This window comes from Podarcis cretensis (genome assembly GCF_951804945.1).
Source record: "Podarcis cretensis genome assembly, chromosome: 5".
Taxonomy (NCBI): Eukaryota; Metazoa; Chordata; class Lepidosauria; order Squamata; family Lacertidae; genus Podarcis; species Podarcis cretensis.
In genome coordinates, this window is record NC_137174.1 from 50481524 (window position 1) to 50498036 (window position 16513).

Here is a 16513-nt window from a genome sequence, read left to right on the forward strand (position 1 = left end):
ACCAGTCCATTTTCAGTCTCTTGAATGGCTTAGCTGGAAGTGGGCACCCTCATATGCATCTAATGAACAATCACTGTCTTGCTAGGTCCTGCCCCTGTGTCAGGAGGAGAATAATCACAGCCACACTTCAACAATTCCTTACCTCCCTACCTAGTTTAAAAACTTTTTTTTTTTGCAGACTTCCGGGTTGGCGCCTCCGGCAATGGCTGAGCTCCTCCGATCGGGAGTAACTTACTCCGTGAAAAACAGGGTCTGACCACCACGGTGAAGGCGGAGACCCATTGAAATCACAAGCGGGAGAAGCTTGTGAACCTGGGATTCGGCTGGCACCTTTTGCGCCTCCCCTACTCGCGGGGAAACCCTGATTTGGGGATCCAGAGCGACGTGGGGTGAGTGGCGCGGTGCTTTGAATTGACTGCTTCTTTCATGGAGTGAAGCCGCATTGCTGTTGCTGGAGAGCGCTGACTTTTTCCTGTGGACAATTGGATTTTAAACAATTACCCGTGAGTAGAACGGAAAATTGGATCTTTAAGTACCTTAATTTGGCGCCGAAGCGGGAAGGTCATAAACAGGAAGTCTGCCTTCCGCTTTTGTAAATAGACTGAAGCAAAGACATTGCAAGCTAAAGTCTTTGAAAGCTTTTGACAAAGGATTAAATCTTCATCGGTTAAAAATACAAAAACCCCCTTGGAAGCAGGTGAAGAGGGGGAAAATTTTGAACTTAGTAAGCCTGCAGGAGTGAAGGGAAAATCAAATTACCACAGCTCTGAACCTGGGAACGGGCTGCCAGATGACGTTTGGGGAAAGTTTATTGACAGAACGGATTTGACAGCTAGCTAAAATAAGAGGAAGATACTGTTTCCATTGTCCTCTTCTGCATTTAAAATGGAGGAAAAAGTAACTGAAAATCGAAACTATGTTTATTGCTTGAGTTGTGCTTGAAAGAACTGATACAAGTGGAGACTGTTTCCCTCTAGAGGGAGCCTTTGAAATTGTTATAGGAGTGTAACTGGGAGGTCTCCAGCTGCAAGATAAGGATTCTGAGAACCAGAGATTGACCTTGGACCATTCAAAATGTTGATAGGAGAAGTTATTGTGACTGCATTATGTAAGATAAACTATTTGCTGGAAGAGCTTCATAAAAAGACGGATGACATGACTTTTAAAATTGATAATTTGGAACAGAAAGTGACTAATTTGAGACAAAAGCGAGCACCAACACAGAAATAATTCAGGACCTGGCACAGGAACCTACTTTGGCAGAACAAATGGTGGAAGAAAAGGATAAAGTCGCTGTTTTTGAACCTAAAATAACACAAGCGGGATCCTTAGTTCTACAGAAGCAAATTGAGGACTATAAATTGAGGCCTTTTATGATTGAATCTAGAAAAAGCCAGATTTTGAGGATTGGATCCCGGCTTGGACTGAAGAAGGAAAGTTGGAAAGATCCCTCTATCCAGGGATTAATTGACTTTTGGGACATGGACTTGGATGTGGAGGAGATTGAAGTTTTGGGGGCCTTTGGATTTGGAGGAATCTTGAAATATGTCCTGAAACACTGTATAGACCCTAGCTTCAACTATGGAAATTTTGCTGAACTGTCCAGAAGGAATAAAAGTATTGTTAGGATGGAGTTCTCTCGAGATTTGCTCTCTAGCATTAAAGAATATGAAGAAGATCTGCAGAAGGGACCTGGAAAAGAGTTAAGAGCCTCGGACATAAGATCTCCAGGTTGATGGACTATATGGAATTGATGGAAAGGACTGGCAGAATCCGAAACCAGGGAGAGGAGTTGATGGAAGAAGATTGGAAAATTTAAAGTTTATATATAGAAATATCGCAAAATTAATGAGTGATAGAAAAATGGTGGATTGATAATTTATGGATTTAGCAGAAATGTTTTTAATTGTTTTTTTTTTAAATTTCTGTACTTTTTGTTATTTTTTCTTTTTTTGTGTGTGTCTATGTGTATTATTGAAATGCTAATAAATATTTATAAAAAAAAAAAATGTTATAAGGAGTTAAGCATATATAAGTATTTTAGTTTTTTTAATATACCTTCCCTAAGAAACCAGAGGCCTTTCTCTTGGGCATAGTCGGCCAATTGGTGTTAAAGAAAGATAGAACATTTTTTATGTATGCGACAACAGCAGCAAGAATACTCATTGCAAAGTACTGGAAGACACAAGATTTGCCCACCTTGGAAGAATGGCAGATGTAAGTAATAGACTACATGGAATTGGCAGAAATGACTGGCAGAATCCGAGACCTGGGAGAAGAAGTGGTGGAAGAGGACTGGAAGAAGTTTAAGAACTATCTGCAGAAACACTGTAAAGTGTACGAATGCTAAAATTATGTTGGATATGAAATAATATGGCATCAGTGGTACAGTGTTAAAAAATATGTAAAAAATGTAATAGAAAAAGGGTGAAAAAACAAGGTTATATTATGTCAAAGCAAACAATATGTTAAAGGTGTTTAATTATAAGGAGGAAAGATTGGAGACATAATAGAAGTGATTACAATAATCAGAAATGAGTTTTGAAGAAGGGTAAGGATTTGCTGTATCTGATTGGACAAAGAGGAACACAAAAAAGGAGACGTGAGGAGGTCAAGAAAGAAAGTTTTGTAAACATGAGTTTGAAAACTGGAGTTTTTGTTTTTAACTTTTTCTTTTTTTTCCTTTTTTGGTGTACTTTTTTTGCTGTTTTGTGCTGTTTTGATGTCTCTTTTGTTTTTGGAAAAATAAATAAATATATTTTAAAAAAATATATATAAGTATTTTAGTTTTAATGTTAAAATAAGGTTATAAAAAATATGTTATTTATAATATGATAGAGAATAGAGAAAGATGGAAAGGATTTGCTGAAATAACTAGTAGAAGTGGAATACAAAAAGGGAGGTGAGAGGAGGTTGAGGAAACAAGGGAATGAAAGAAAGAGTATCGAAAAGGGGGGATGTTTTGTTTTTTTAAACAGTTTTTGTTTTGTTTTGTTTTGTTTTGTTTAGGGTTAGGGTTAGGGAGTGGGTTTGGTTTAGTTTAGTTTAATGTGTTTATTTTAATGTGTTTACGTTGTGTTTTGTATTGTTTATATATTGTATTGTATTGTTTTTTTTTCTCTTTTGTTTTTTCACTTCTGTCTTTTTTCCTTTTAAAAGTAATAAATATTATTTTGAAAAAAAAAAAACTTTTTTGCAGTAGCAGAACCCTACACTTTAAACAAAGCTTTGCTGGCATCCTTGCAGCAAATTATTTTTAAACATTTTTTTAAAGGGAGAGAGATTGATTATTGGTAGAGGAAGCAAGGGAGAGCCAGCCAGAGCAGCAACTTTTAAAAGCAGCAACTTTGAGACTTTGAAAAACTTTGCTGCTGATCTCCTGATCTCCTCTGACGGGAGAAGCCTTTGTTTGTCATCCTTAAGGGCTTTGGCTCTTATCAGAGAGAGTTCTTATCTCTCCATCAGCATTAAAGGAGCATCATATTTAACTCTTGCTGACAGGCTGCAGCTCAAAGGAAGGTGCTAAGGGGCAGAAGAGGGATTCCCTTGACAAGTACTTAGCCCACTAGCAGTGCCGCGCGGGCAGGGTGCCGCTGCTTATCTTGCTTCACACGACTCACATCTCTACTAGTGACCGAGGAGGGGGATGGGCGAGGCAGCGAGGAGCTGCTGTGTCTGCATTGCACTAAGGTGCCCACTCCCGTGCCCTTTCCCGTCTTGGTAACCTGTAGCAACACGCGGTGTTGGGAAGCTAGGAAAGCAAAGTAGCGGGAGGGAGGCCCAGGACCGCCGCTTGAATACTGCATTTAATTCCCATGAGCGCAGCTCAATGGAAATCATACATTGTGCATGTTTGCCTACCATATACCATTACATTTATTTATTTCTTTGGGGAATGCCCCTTAGCAGAACTCTGAACAAAATTTGAGAAAAGCTACGTTTCGTCACAGAGAAATTCTACCTACTGTACTGTTTGGACTGAACATGTATCTATTCTAGATAGTATAACTGCACCCCATTAGCGTGTCTGGAGGTCTTCAGAACACAGCCGTGTAGCACACAGAAAGGGCCAGCCTCATCTGTGCCTCCAGCCAATTGAATTGCAGCATTTTCTAACAGGGCGGTTCTAATTAACTCCCCCAACCAACCCAGCTGCAGTACTTTTCTTCGACTTTGTTAGGGTTAGAGCGGCCATTTTCTAGAGAGGAGGTTGCATGTCTCTGGGTGGGGAGCCGACTGCAAATATATGTATGTTATGGCCTTGCTGGCAGAATATTTGTTTGCATATGTGAGAGAAAAATAGAAGGGACCTGGAGAAACTGGAGTGAAGTGGAGCCCAGCATCAGGGGAGAAAATCACCTCAGTGGGTGAGTTATTTATTTATTTTTCCTCAAACAAAGCTACAAAAGTGGAAAGGGTGTGTGTGCTTAGCATGACTAATATGTCCAGGCATTTAAAAAAACAACAACTTGCTTTCCCCTTGATAAGCCTTTATTGGCTGGTTACACAACAGCACCAAGAGGCATTATTTGAGTTCAAGGACACATTTTAGCCAGGCAGAAACACTTAGGAGGCAAAGGAGGGCTAGTGGGAAGTGTGGCCTGAGGGGAGCAGGTGGCCTGGGGAAATTTCTGAGGGCCAGATTAGAGTGGCCTTGGGGGCCACATCCCCCCCCAACTGAGGTTCCCACCACTGCACTTGACCAGCTGTCCCTCAGCATAATATTCTGAGTATACCCTTTGTCACTATTCACCAGTAACTTCTAGGAAGGCAATTGAGCTCTGTGCTGGTCTCAGTACACTGATCAGAACATTGTAAAAGGAATCATATAGAACTAGCTGCAGAATTTTCTAAATCTCTACACAACTTTCCAGGGAGGAAATAAAGTAGAACCTTTTTCATTTCCAGCATGCTTCTGTTTGGGGACAAACTAACAGGAATCTCAGGATCTCTTCTCAAGACTTAATTTTGTACTTGGGTATAATACATGTGCGTATAGGATTGGTAAGTTACAGTTAGGTGCTGTGTTGGTCTGCTGTAGTCGAAACAAAATAAAAAAAAATCCTTCAAGTAGTAGCACCTTAGAGACCAACTAAGTTTGTTATTGGTATGAGCTTTCATGTGCATTTACACCTTCAGATACACTGAAACAGAAGTCACCAGACCCTTATATACGTATAGTGAGAAGGAGGGGAGGGGTATTACTCAGAAGGGTGGTGGGAATGGGTGATTGGCTGATAGTTGTGGTAAACCTGTTGATGACTGTTAGACTGCAATTGGTCTTACAGGAAAAAGCAAGGGATGAGATGGCTAAAAATAGCTTTATCATGTATAATGGTATAAGAATCCAATGTCTCTATTCAGACCAGGTCTCTCCATGGTTTTAAGTTTAATAATAAGTTGCAATTCAGCAACTTCTCTTTCCAGTTTATTTCTGAAATTCTTTTGTAATATGACAGCTACTCTGAGATCTTGTATAGAATGTCCTGGGAGATTGAAGTGTTCTCCTACTGGTTTCTCTGTCTTGTAATCCTGATGTCAGATTTATGTCCATTTATCCTTAGGCGTAGGGTTTGGCCTGTTTGTCCAATATAGAGAGCTGAAGGGCACTGTTGGCATTTGATGGCATACACAATGTTAGAAGATGATCAATTAAATAGTCCTGAGATGGTATGTTTGATGTTGTTGGGGCCAGTAATGGTGTTGTCTGAGTGTTTTTGGCAGCAGAGTTGGCATCTGGGTTTATTGCAGGCTGGCACCAGTGTCCATGTTAAGTCTGGTTGTTGTATTATTGTGGGTGAGGAGTTGTTTAAGATTGGATGGCTGTCTGTAGGCAATGAAAGGTCTTCCTCCCAGAGCTTGAGAAAGAGAACTGTCATTGTCTAGGAGAGGTTGTACAGGTGAAACTCGAAAAATTTGAATATTGTGGAAAAGTTCATTTATTTCAGTAATTCAACTTAAAAGGTGAAACTAATATATGAGATAGACTCATGACATGCAAAGCAGGATATGTCAAGCCTTTATTTGTTACAATTGTGATGTTTATGGTGTACAGCTGATGAAAACCCCAAATTAACAATCTCAGAAAATTAGAATATTAAATGAAATCAGCAGAACAAGGACTGCAAATAGAGCAATATTGGACCTCTGAGAAGTAGAAGCATGCACATGTACCGTATTTTTCGCCCCATAGGACGCACCGGCCCATAGGACGCACCAAGTTTTTTTGGGGGGAAACAAAGAAAAAAAATTTATTTCCCCCCCCCCAGGCGCTTGTGGGGCCGGCAGCGGGGAAAAGCGCTCTTCTCCCCGCCGCCCGCCTGCAGATCAGGTCCGGGGACAGGGGGAAGATGCGCGGCGCCTCGCCGCGGTCCCCGGAGCTTGCGGGGCTGGCGGCCGGGAGAAGCACGCGTCTCCCCGCCTTCAGCCTCCAAACCACATTGGGAGACAGCGGGATGGCGGCGTTCCGCCTCCCCGCTGTCCCCCGACCTTGTGGGACTGGCGCTGCGGCTCTCCTGAAGCCTGGAGAGCGAGAGGGGTCGGTGCGCACTGACCCCTCTCGCTCTCCAGGCTTCAGCGAAAGCCTGCATTCGCCCCATAGGACGCACACGCATTTCCCCTTCATTTTTGGAGGGGGAAAAGTGCGTCCTATAGGGCGAAAAATACGGTACTCAGTACTTGGTTTGAGCCCCTTTTGCATCAATTACTGCCTCAATGTGGCGTGGCATGGATGCTATCAGCTTGTGGCACTGCTGAGGTGTTATAGAAGACCAGGAAGCTTCAATAGCAGCCTTCAGCTCTTCTACATTGCTTGGTCTCATGTCTCTCATCTTTCTCTTGGCAATGCCCCATAGATTATCTATGGGGTTCAGGTCAAGCAAGTTTGCTGGCCAATCAAGCACAGTAATCCCATGGGCATTGAACCAGGTTTTGGTACTTTTGGCACTGTGGGCAGGTGACAAAGTCCTGCTGGAAAATGAAATCAGCATCCCCATAAAGCTCGTCTGCGGAAGGAAAATGAAGTGCTCCAAAATCTCTTGGTAGACGGCTGCGTTGACCCTGGACTTAATGAAGCACAGTGGACCAACACCAGCTGATGACATGGCTCCCCAAATCAACACAGACTGTGAAAACTTCACATTGGACTTCAAGCATCTGGCATTGTGTGCCTCCCCATTCTTCCTCCAGACTCTGGGTCCTTCGTTTCCAAGTGATATGCAAAAGCTGCTCTCATCAGAAAAGAGATTTGGGGAGCCATGTCATCAGCTGGTGTTGGTCCACTGTGCTTCATTAAGTCCAGGGTCAACGTAGCCGTCTACCAGGAGATTTTGGAGCACTTCATGCTTCCTTCCACAGATGAGCTTTATGGGGATGCTGATTTCATTTTCCAATTGGACTATGTCACCTGCCTACACTGCCAAAAGTATCAAAACCTGGTTCAATGCCCATGGGATTACTGTGCTTGATTGGCCAGCAAACCCACCTGACCTGAACCCCATAAAGAATCTATGGGGCATTGCCAAGAGAAAGATGAGAGACATGAGACCATGCCATGTAGAAGAGCTGAAGGCTGCTAATGAAGCATTCTGGTCTTCCATAACACCTCAGCAGTGCCACAAGCTGATAGCATCCATGCCACGCCGCATTGAAGCAGTAATTGATGCAAAAGGGGCCCAAACCAAGTACTGAGTACATGTGCATGCTTCTACTTCTCAGAGGTCCAATATTGCTCTATTTGCAGTCCTTGTTCTGCTGATTTCATTTAATATTCTATTTTTCTGAGATTGTTAATTTGGGGGTTTCATCAGCTGTACACCATAAACATCACAATTGTAATAAATAAAGGCTTGACATATCTCGCTTTGCATGTCATGAGTCTATCTCATATATTAGTTTCACCTTTTAAGTTGCATTACTGAAATAAATGAACTTTTCCACAATATTCTAATTTTCTGAGTTTCACCTGTAGATCTCTGATGCTGCGTTGAACTGTTTTAACTTGGGAGCTGTATGTGATTACTAGTGGTCTGTTATTTTCTTTTTTTGGGTCTGTCTTGCAGCAAGTTCTCTCTGGGTATCAGTCTGGTTCTGTTGATCTGTTATTTAACTTCATCAGGTGGATATTTTAGTTCTAAAAAGTTTTGCAGTAGATCTCTTAGGTGAGAGTCTCTGTCTGTAGAGTTGGAACAGATGCGGCTGTAACGTAGGGCCTGGCTATATACAATGGATTATTTCGGATGTTTGGGATGGTAGCTAGAAGCATGTACTGTAGATATGTTTGTTGGTCAGTTGGTTCACAGAATAAGGTGGTGTCTATACGCCCATACACTATTTTTATAGTAGTGTCCGATTACGATAACTTTATTACAGATAGGTAGCCGTGTTGGTCTGCCATAGTCAAAACAAAAAAAATTCCTTCCAGTAGCACCTTAAAGACCAACTAAGTTAGTTCTTGGTATGAGCTTTCGTGTGCATGCACACTTCTTCAGATACACTGAAACAGAAGTTTCCAGACCCTTCTATATAGTGAGAAGGTGGGGAGGGGTATTACTCAGAAGGGTGGTGGGAATGGGTGATTGGCAGATAGCTGTGATGAGCCTGTTGACGACTCTTAACGACTGCAATAGGTCTTACAGGAAAAAGCAAGGGGTGAGAAGGTGAAAAATGGCTTTGTCATGTATAATGAGATAAGAATCCAAGGTCTTTGTTCAGACCAGGACTCTCCATGGTTTTAAGTTTGGTGAATCACCAAACTTAAAACCATGGAGAGTCCTGGTCTGAACAAAGACCTTGGATTCTTATCTCATTATACATGACAAAGCCATTTTTCACCTTCTCACCCCTTGCTTTTTCCTGTAAGACCTATTGCAGTCGTTAAGAGTCGTCAACAGGCTCATCACAGCTATCTGCCAATCACCCATTCCCACCACCCTTCTGAGTAATACCCCTCCCCACCTTCTCACTATATAGAAGGGTCTGGAAACTTCTGTTTCAGTGTATCTGAAGAAGTGTGCATGCACACGAAAGCTCATACCAAGAACTAACTTAGTTGGTCTTTAAGGTGCTACTGGATAACTTTATTGTCATTGTCCCTTGCAGAACAATGAAATTGAAAATTTCCATGTATGCTACGGGCCTGATATGCAAAAAAAATAGCTGATGAGCGCTGCAGTGTTATGCTATAAGGAATAAAGCCCCTTTATCACAATGTCTCTTCCGCCCCCTTGATATAGTTATGCCATGAATAGTTTTGTGGGCATAATTCCTGCATTTTAGACTGCTGTTAAGGGCACAGGGGTGGGATCAGTAGAAAAAAGTGGCTCTATCTACTTTCACACTGCCCTGCTTGCTGTCCCACTATGCCTGGGAGGGGCGACGGCAGACCAGCTGCTACTGAGTAATTCCCTGCTGTTTTGTGAACAGATGTTAAAGTTTTACTTTACATGTCCACCCTTCTATGATTAAGAAACAAACAAACAAAAAAAATAGCAGTGATATGTAGCAAATCAACAAAGCCATTCTCCATCATCCCTTTTGTGGGACATCCTACTGCTGTTGCTGGGGTTTAGCACTAATGGGAGAAATAATGGTGGTTTAAGGTGCCATTTATAGTAATAATATAGTAGATCGCACAGAAATGTTAAAGAAAAATATTGAATAAAGATAAAACCTGGACTAAATTAAAGAATAAATATTCACCTTATGAGGCACTAAATAAGAATGGGATAAATTGAAAATCTGCTTTGCAGATTATCTGAAAATCTGTAAATATTTAACTATAAATGTTTTTTATAACAACATAAATATCACAATCACTTAAGATTGCAAATGCTTTTCCCTTTAAAGAAGCTTTGTTGAGGCAAATGCATCAACGTGTGCTCATGACTCACACATAAATCCCACAATAGCTGCATAAAAATAAATTATACAATCAATCATAAATTATACAGTAGTACCTCGACTTATGTTCACCTCTGGTTACATATACGGGATACGTATGCGGCAAACCTGGAAGTATTTTTCCGGGTTTTGCCACGTGCACATGCACAGAAGCGCTCTACCGCCCTGCACGCATGCACAGAAGCGGTCCCTCTGGTTGTGGAAACCTCAGGATCCGACTGGAGCTCCGGAACAGATCCAGTCCACAACTGGAGGTACCACTGTATAATTCTTAGTATTTGTAAATGTGAAAGAAATATATCCACAGTAAATACCGTATTTTTCCATGTATAAGACTAGATTTCCCCCCTGAAAAATAATGCCAAAAATTAGGGGGTGTCTTATACACGGATGTATCTCCCCCCATTTTCTTAAATCTGAATCCCCCAAAATAGGGGTTGTCTTATACATGGGGTCATCTTATAGACGGAAAAATACAGTATATTCACTCTGCAGTGGAGAGAGGGAAAGTGAAAGTGAAAGTGCTTCCTTTGTCCTGCACTGATGCTTTGGAACCTTACATTTTTAAAAAAAAGCCATTTCATGTGTGATTTTCTGGTGAAAACGAAAGGTAAAATATAAATGCAAGTCAAATACTATGGGAATTCTTTTTAAAAAATCTGTTATATGTTTCATGCTAATGTAATTTCACGAAAGTATAAATTTCAAATTTCAGTATAGGAGGGACTAGTGTATAGGAGTATTCATGTATCTTATCATTTTATTTCAGAATTAAAAATAGATTGACAGTTGTTTCCTTCCCCATTTCTTGTGCTAGCTTAGTCAGTTTTGTACTAATGAGGAAATTCTCTTCATCAAGTTTTTACCCTGTTCAGGCAAGTACATGACACTAATTCAATATGTCCTATAATAAATTATTGTACTGATCTGCCTGTAGAGGCAGCTGGTGAGGTGGTTCTCTTACAGGGTTCACCCTATAAGTCAGTGGTCATGTGTGTATGATCTTAACAGTGCCTAGTTTATATTTCTGTTGCTATTTTCTTAACGTTGTTAATATGCTTCTATAGATTATAAATTCTGTATCGATTTGTTAATTGTATAATACGACTTGTTTTAATTTTGTTCTTTGGTTTATTTTTTTAGTTGTTGCTTTGTTAACAGTGTTTTATAGATTGTAACTCACTGATGATTTGTTATTCTGAATGATTAATTTTTTTATTTGTGATGTTCTATTATGTTCTATCATATCATTGTTATTTATTGTTTGTAAGCTTCTTTGGGATTCATTTGAATAACAAGTGGCATAGAAATATAATAAATCAAATTACTCGTAAGGATACTATAATTGAGTTTAGGGTTAAACAAACTTGGGGGGGGGTCCTATTCCAATCTCATGATTTGTATTGCTGTTAGTTGGGCTTCTCTAGAAAAGAGGACTGCTTAAACGATCAAGCCTTGGAGCAGCCACACTGGGCTGGCCGGTCCATCCTGAGATGTACTTCTCCCTCTGCCACTCCCTCCCTCCGCCTCCATTGCAGGGCCTGAGGGAGGAGCCAGGAAGCTTGTTCTGAGGTGCCCTGCTTCAACTGCCAGCCAGCCAGTGCTGCTTCCCTTTTTCTCTGGGGTGCATTTAGAGCATCTGATGGCCATTGCCCCCACCCACTTCTTCACCCAGCTTGGCTCCCAATGGCTGGCCGTAGTGGGTCCCCCCCCGGCTCCCCTCCGGCTGCTTTGGCAGCACTGTTGGTGGTCCTCCCCTGGCTCTAGGGCTCTTGCAGGGACCCGACCCTGCTGTGGACACCCAGTCTGTGTTCCCTTGAGACACCTCTGTTCCAGGTAGTTAGGTGTGAAGGTGCGTGGGTGGGGGCTTTTAAAGCTGGCAATTATTAAAAGTGCCATGGAGATACAAAACACAGGAGTGTGAGGAAGAGCATTGAAGAGTATCAACATGTGGAGACAGCAGGGTTTCAAGACACGTGTCAAGCCTTGCCTGTGTGTGTGTGTGTGTGTGTGTGTAGGTGTAGGAGCATGGCGGGGATACATGTGAAGTAACTCCCTGGAAGGGATATACTGTATTGGCATTTCAGGAGTCAGATATCTGGGTTAAAGGGTGGGTTGGGAAGGATAAGGGAACGTATGAATGGGTGGGCCTGATGGACGTTGGGAGTGATATTGGGGTGGTAAGCAGGTAAGAGTGTACCTTAAAGGCCTTTTGGCAGAATCAAAAGTTAGGAATGGACTTGGGGGTTAGGTGGCCTGTGATCTGTGTGTGCGTCTACACGGAGAGGCAGACTGTATTTGGCAGTAACATCCCAGAGTTAGGATGACTGATGAGTAGAGAAGTTGAAGCAATATCAGATAGTGCCTGCTGAGAAGGAAAGCTACTTGGGGATTGTGGGAGGGGAGCAACTGTGAAACTTGCTTCCTTGAGGAGTGGCCAAAATCTGGGCTTAGCATTCCAGAACACCCCCCCTCTAAACCCAACATGTTTTGGTTAAGTTCTAATTATCACAGTGGTGCTTAAAATCTAAACAAATTTTGGAGTGGAGTCATTGAGGGACACTGAAGTATTGGGTTGTGACTCTTAAAGTGGTTTTCTCTGAATGGAGGTGGGAAATGTTTGTGGTGCAAACTGAGGGTTTCTCAATGAAATCCTATGTGTGTCTTTGTTGGGTGAGATTTAGAATTTCAGCCTGTGAAAGTCTTGTGATTGTTCTGTGCTGCTGGGGGCTTGGATTGTGGAGATGTGGAAAGCCTACAATCCAAATGCTGGTTTTTGTTCTCTAAGCACCAGATAACACAAGTAGCTATGAAGGCAGTGCTTGCATCTGTTGATTAAGTCTATCAGAACTTTATGTAAAGAGCCACATGGGCTAAATAAGTGCCCCTCCAGCTTTTTTAAGCAGCAAAGCAGAAGAGCCTATTGTATTTACATTCACCTTTTTCTCGAAGGAGTACCTGGTTCACCCCTTCCTCAATTAATCCTATAATGACTCTGTGAGGTAAGTTAAGAGGCTTTGACTGGCCCAAGGTCACACAGTGAAATTCATGACTGAGTGGGAATTTGAACCCTGATCTCCCAGGTCCTAGTCAAACACTCTAACCACTATACCACACTGGCTTCCTAGAGTACTTCTGCTATGGGGAAGCTATATAAATTAAGTAGGTAAATAAATAAATATGGGGAAACATGTTATAATAATAATAATTATTTTTATATTTATACCCCACCCATCTGGCTGGGTTTCCCCAGCTACTCTGGGCATCTCCCAACAGAATATTAAAAACACGATAAAACGTCAAACATTAAAAACCTCCCTAAACAGGACTGCCTTCAGATGTCTTCTAAAAGTCAGATAGTTTTTAATTTCCTTGACATCCGATGGGAGGGCGTTCCACAGCGCGGGTGCCACTACCAAGAAGGCCCTCTGCCTGGTTCCCTGTAACCTCACTTCTTGTAGTGAGGGAACCACCAAAAAGCCCTTGGAGCTGGACCTCGGTGTCTGGGCTGAACGATGGGGTGGAGACGCTTTTTCTGGTATACTGTCACTTAAAGAAGGATCTGAAATACATTCCTTGAAGCTTGAATTTGCTTTATTTTGGATTGTTTTATTTGATGTTTTAATGTGTTGTAAACTGCTTTGAGATTTTTTATTTAAAATATAAAGCAGTATAGAAATGAAATGAAAATAATAATAATAATTTATAAAAAAAAACCTTGGTGGTGGTGGTGCCTAGACATTCTGTTGTGACGACCACAACCTAGGTTTAAGGTGCCATTGGTGATTAGCTTATATATCTAAGTTTATAACACTGCACCCCAATCTCCGTCCAGTGATGTGAGATTCCAGGGGTATCAGACAAGCTTCCAAGGGTCTGTGCTCCCTTTTGGGACAGTGAGGCACAGCAGAGACTGTGGTGTTTTTGTGATATATGGTTTATTTACACATATATACAACCTGAACCTAGATGAAGGGATTGCAGAGTATTCACAGCCCGAACGGGTCTGGCCTTCTTCTTAGGCGCAGCATTGGATTCAAAGAACAGCAAAAAGCTGTGTTTCCTTTGTTCCAGCCTGCCACAGCCAGCCCACTTTGTATTCTACCCCCACTTTCTCTACCACCTTTGGTCTCTGCCCACCAACACACAGCTGGAGGAGGGGCCCCTCCCTCCTGATCTTCGCTCTCTTGCTGGTTTCTTTGATGAGCCATTATTCTGCTTTGTTCCTAAATGACTTACTCTCAGCTAGCCCTGTCAGATATGTCTGGCTTGTTAGCATAAGCTAAACCCAAGAATTTCTGTGTTTGACACAGTTTAATCAAACCTTGATTAATTCTAACTTTTACTAATTCTAGGATTTATGGATGTCTTGCACCCACAAAGCTCTGGCACCCCAGCACATAGCATTATGTTCAGCCTGTGTAAATAAACCTTATGTCATAGAAGCTTCATCATTCTCTGGTGACCGTAATTTCAAGGAAGTCAATTCCAAGGGATAGACAGGGACCCACTCCAAGATGGAGTTTGTGCATAAGAATATGCTTTTCCTTCTCCAGCACTGTGGTAGTTGAATAGTGGTGGGTGGCAAATGCTGGCATTCAACTGCCTTACTGGCCTTCACTGCATATCTGGCTGTTCAGTATTGCCAGGACAGTGTTAATATGTTGCGAAGATGTACTGGAATGTCTGCTGATAAATCACAACACAAGCTGGTATCAACCAGTACAAGAAGTCTTAAGATGGGGCTGTAACTCAAACTCAAATGAGTGGCACTAATGTTGCAAATGTATGTTTAACGGGCTTGATTCCTTTGTAGGAATAAAGTGTAGTATGTATTTTGAGATCAAACTAATGTCAATGGCAGTGGTCAGTATATTGATGCTGCTATAGAAAAGTCGGAGCCATTCCTCTCTCTGTCATAAATCCTAGCCAAAACCTTCATCAGATCTGATGCAGTGGCATATTTCTTGTTGACTTCAGTGGGTGAGATATGCATCATGTAAACACAAAGGGATGGTTCATTTGATACAGAAAGCTACCAAAGTTAGAACAGACTAAAATAGTCTTCCCCCCCCGCCCCCATTTCAAAGAGCAGCTACTGTAAATAGGTGCTAGCATTTTACAGAAGGATAGTGTAGAATATAGGCCAGAAACTGACTGACTGATTAGCTGAGATGGATGAGAAGGCCATTCAGCATACTAATGAAAATAAACTAAATTTGGAGATTGCTGTAACACATTTGGATGGTGTCCTAAAACAAAGCAGTTTCTGTCAGCTATTAGAGAAGATGGGCTGATGCAGCAAGAAAGCCATTATATCAAAACTTTGATTTGCCATCAGCTATTTTTAATTAGCTGTGTAAAGTGGAGACTGTCTGTCAATGAGAAACAAGTAAAGTTTGAAGTCCAACCCACATTTACTCATGCTTTGTAGCAAACACTTCACTGTCAGCATAAGAACATAAGAAAACCTGATGCATCAGGCCAGTGGCTCATCTAGGAAGGCATTTTGTTCTCATAATGGCCAACCAGATGCCTAAAGTATCCATGACAGGGGCCTATCCAACCTCTGCTTAAAAACCTTCAATGATGGAGAGACCACCACCTCCTGAGGGAGTCTGTTCTGCTGTCGAACAGCTCTTGCTGTCAGAAAGTTCTTCCTGATATTTAGTCAGAATCTCTTTTCTTATAACCTGAATCGATAGTTTCAAGTCCTACCATCCAGAGCAGGAGAAAACAACCTTTCTTCATCTTCCATGGGACAGCCCTTCAGATATTTGAAGATGCCTATCATATCTCCTCTCACTCTCCTCTTTTCCAGACTAAATATGCCCAACCCCCTCAACTGTTCCTAATAAGGCTTGGTTTCCAGACTCTTGATTACCTTGGTTGTCCTCCTCGGCGTATGTTCCAGCTTGTCAATATCCTTCTTAGACTGTAGCTCCCAGAACTGGACACAGTACTCCAGGTGGGATCTGACTAAGGCAGAATAGAGCAGTACAATGTCTTCCCTTGATCTGGACACTATACTTCTGTTGATGCAGCCTAGAATGGCATTAGCTTTTTTTGCTGCTGCATCACACTGTTGACTCATGTTAAATTTGTGGTATACTAAGATCCCTAGATTCTTTTCACATGTACTACTGGCAATCCAGGTGTCTCTCCATCTTAATATTTGTGCAGTTGGTTCTTCCTGCCTAAGTGTAGAACCTTACATTTGTCCCTATTCATTCATTCATTCGTTAATTTTGTTTTGGTTGTCCAATCTGCTAAGGTCATCTTGAATTCTGATTCTGTCTTCTTCGGCACTAGCTACCCCACTAAGTTTGCTGTCATCTGCTAATTTTATGAGCAATCCCCTCAATTCTTTCGTCCGCATCGTTTATAAAGATGTTGAACAATAAAGGACCCAGGACACAACCCTGTAGAAGCTCACTTGTCACTTTCCCCCAGGATGACGAGGACCATTAATGAGTACTCTTTGGGTTGGGTCAGTCGACCAACACCAAATCCACCTAACAGATATCCAATCCAGACTACAATTTACCAGCTTCTCCACAAGAATATCATGGGGGGCTTTATCAAAAGCCTTACTGAATGAGTGAAGATCATA

The 16513-nt window shown here is 41.8% G+C and overlaps 1 protein-coding gene across 5 annotated transcripts in view; it reads left to right on the forward strand.

Annotated features, from left to right (window-relative positions):
• Positions 1-16513, forward strand: part of LOC307216462 (uncharacterized protein) — a 96510-nt gene that overhangs the window by 57771 nt on the left and 22226 nt on the right. Inside the window, exon 1 of one of the 5 annotated variants that reach the window (XR_013839089.1) lies at positions 4067-4367. The exons of the other annotated variants lie outside the window; for them this stretch is intronic. The gene's annotated coding sequence lies outside the window, so the exon portion shown is untranslated. Of the gene's footprint in view, positions 1-4066; positions 4368-16513 lie in introns of those variants that run through there. 5 annotated transcript variants of the gene reach the window in all.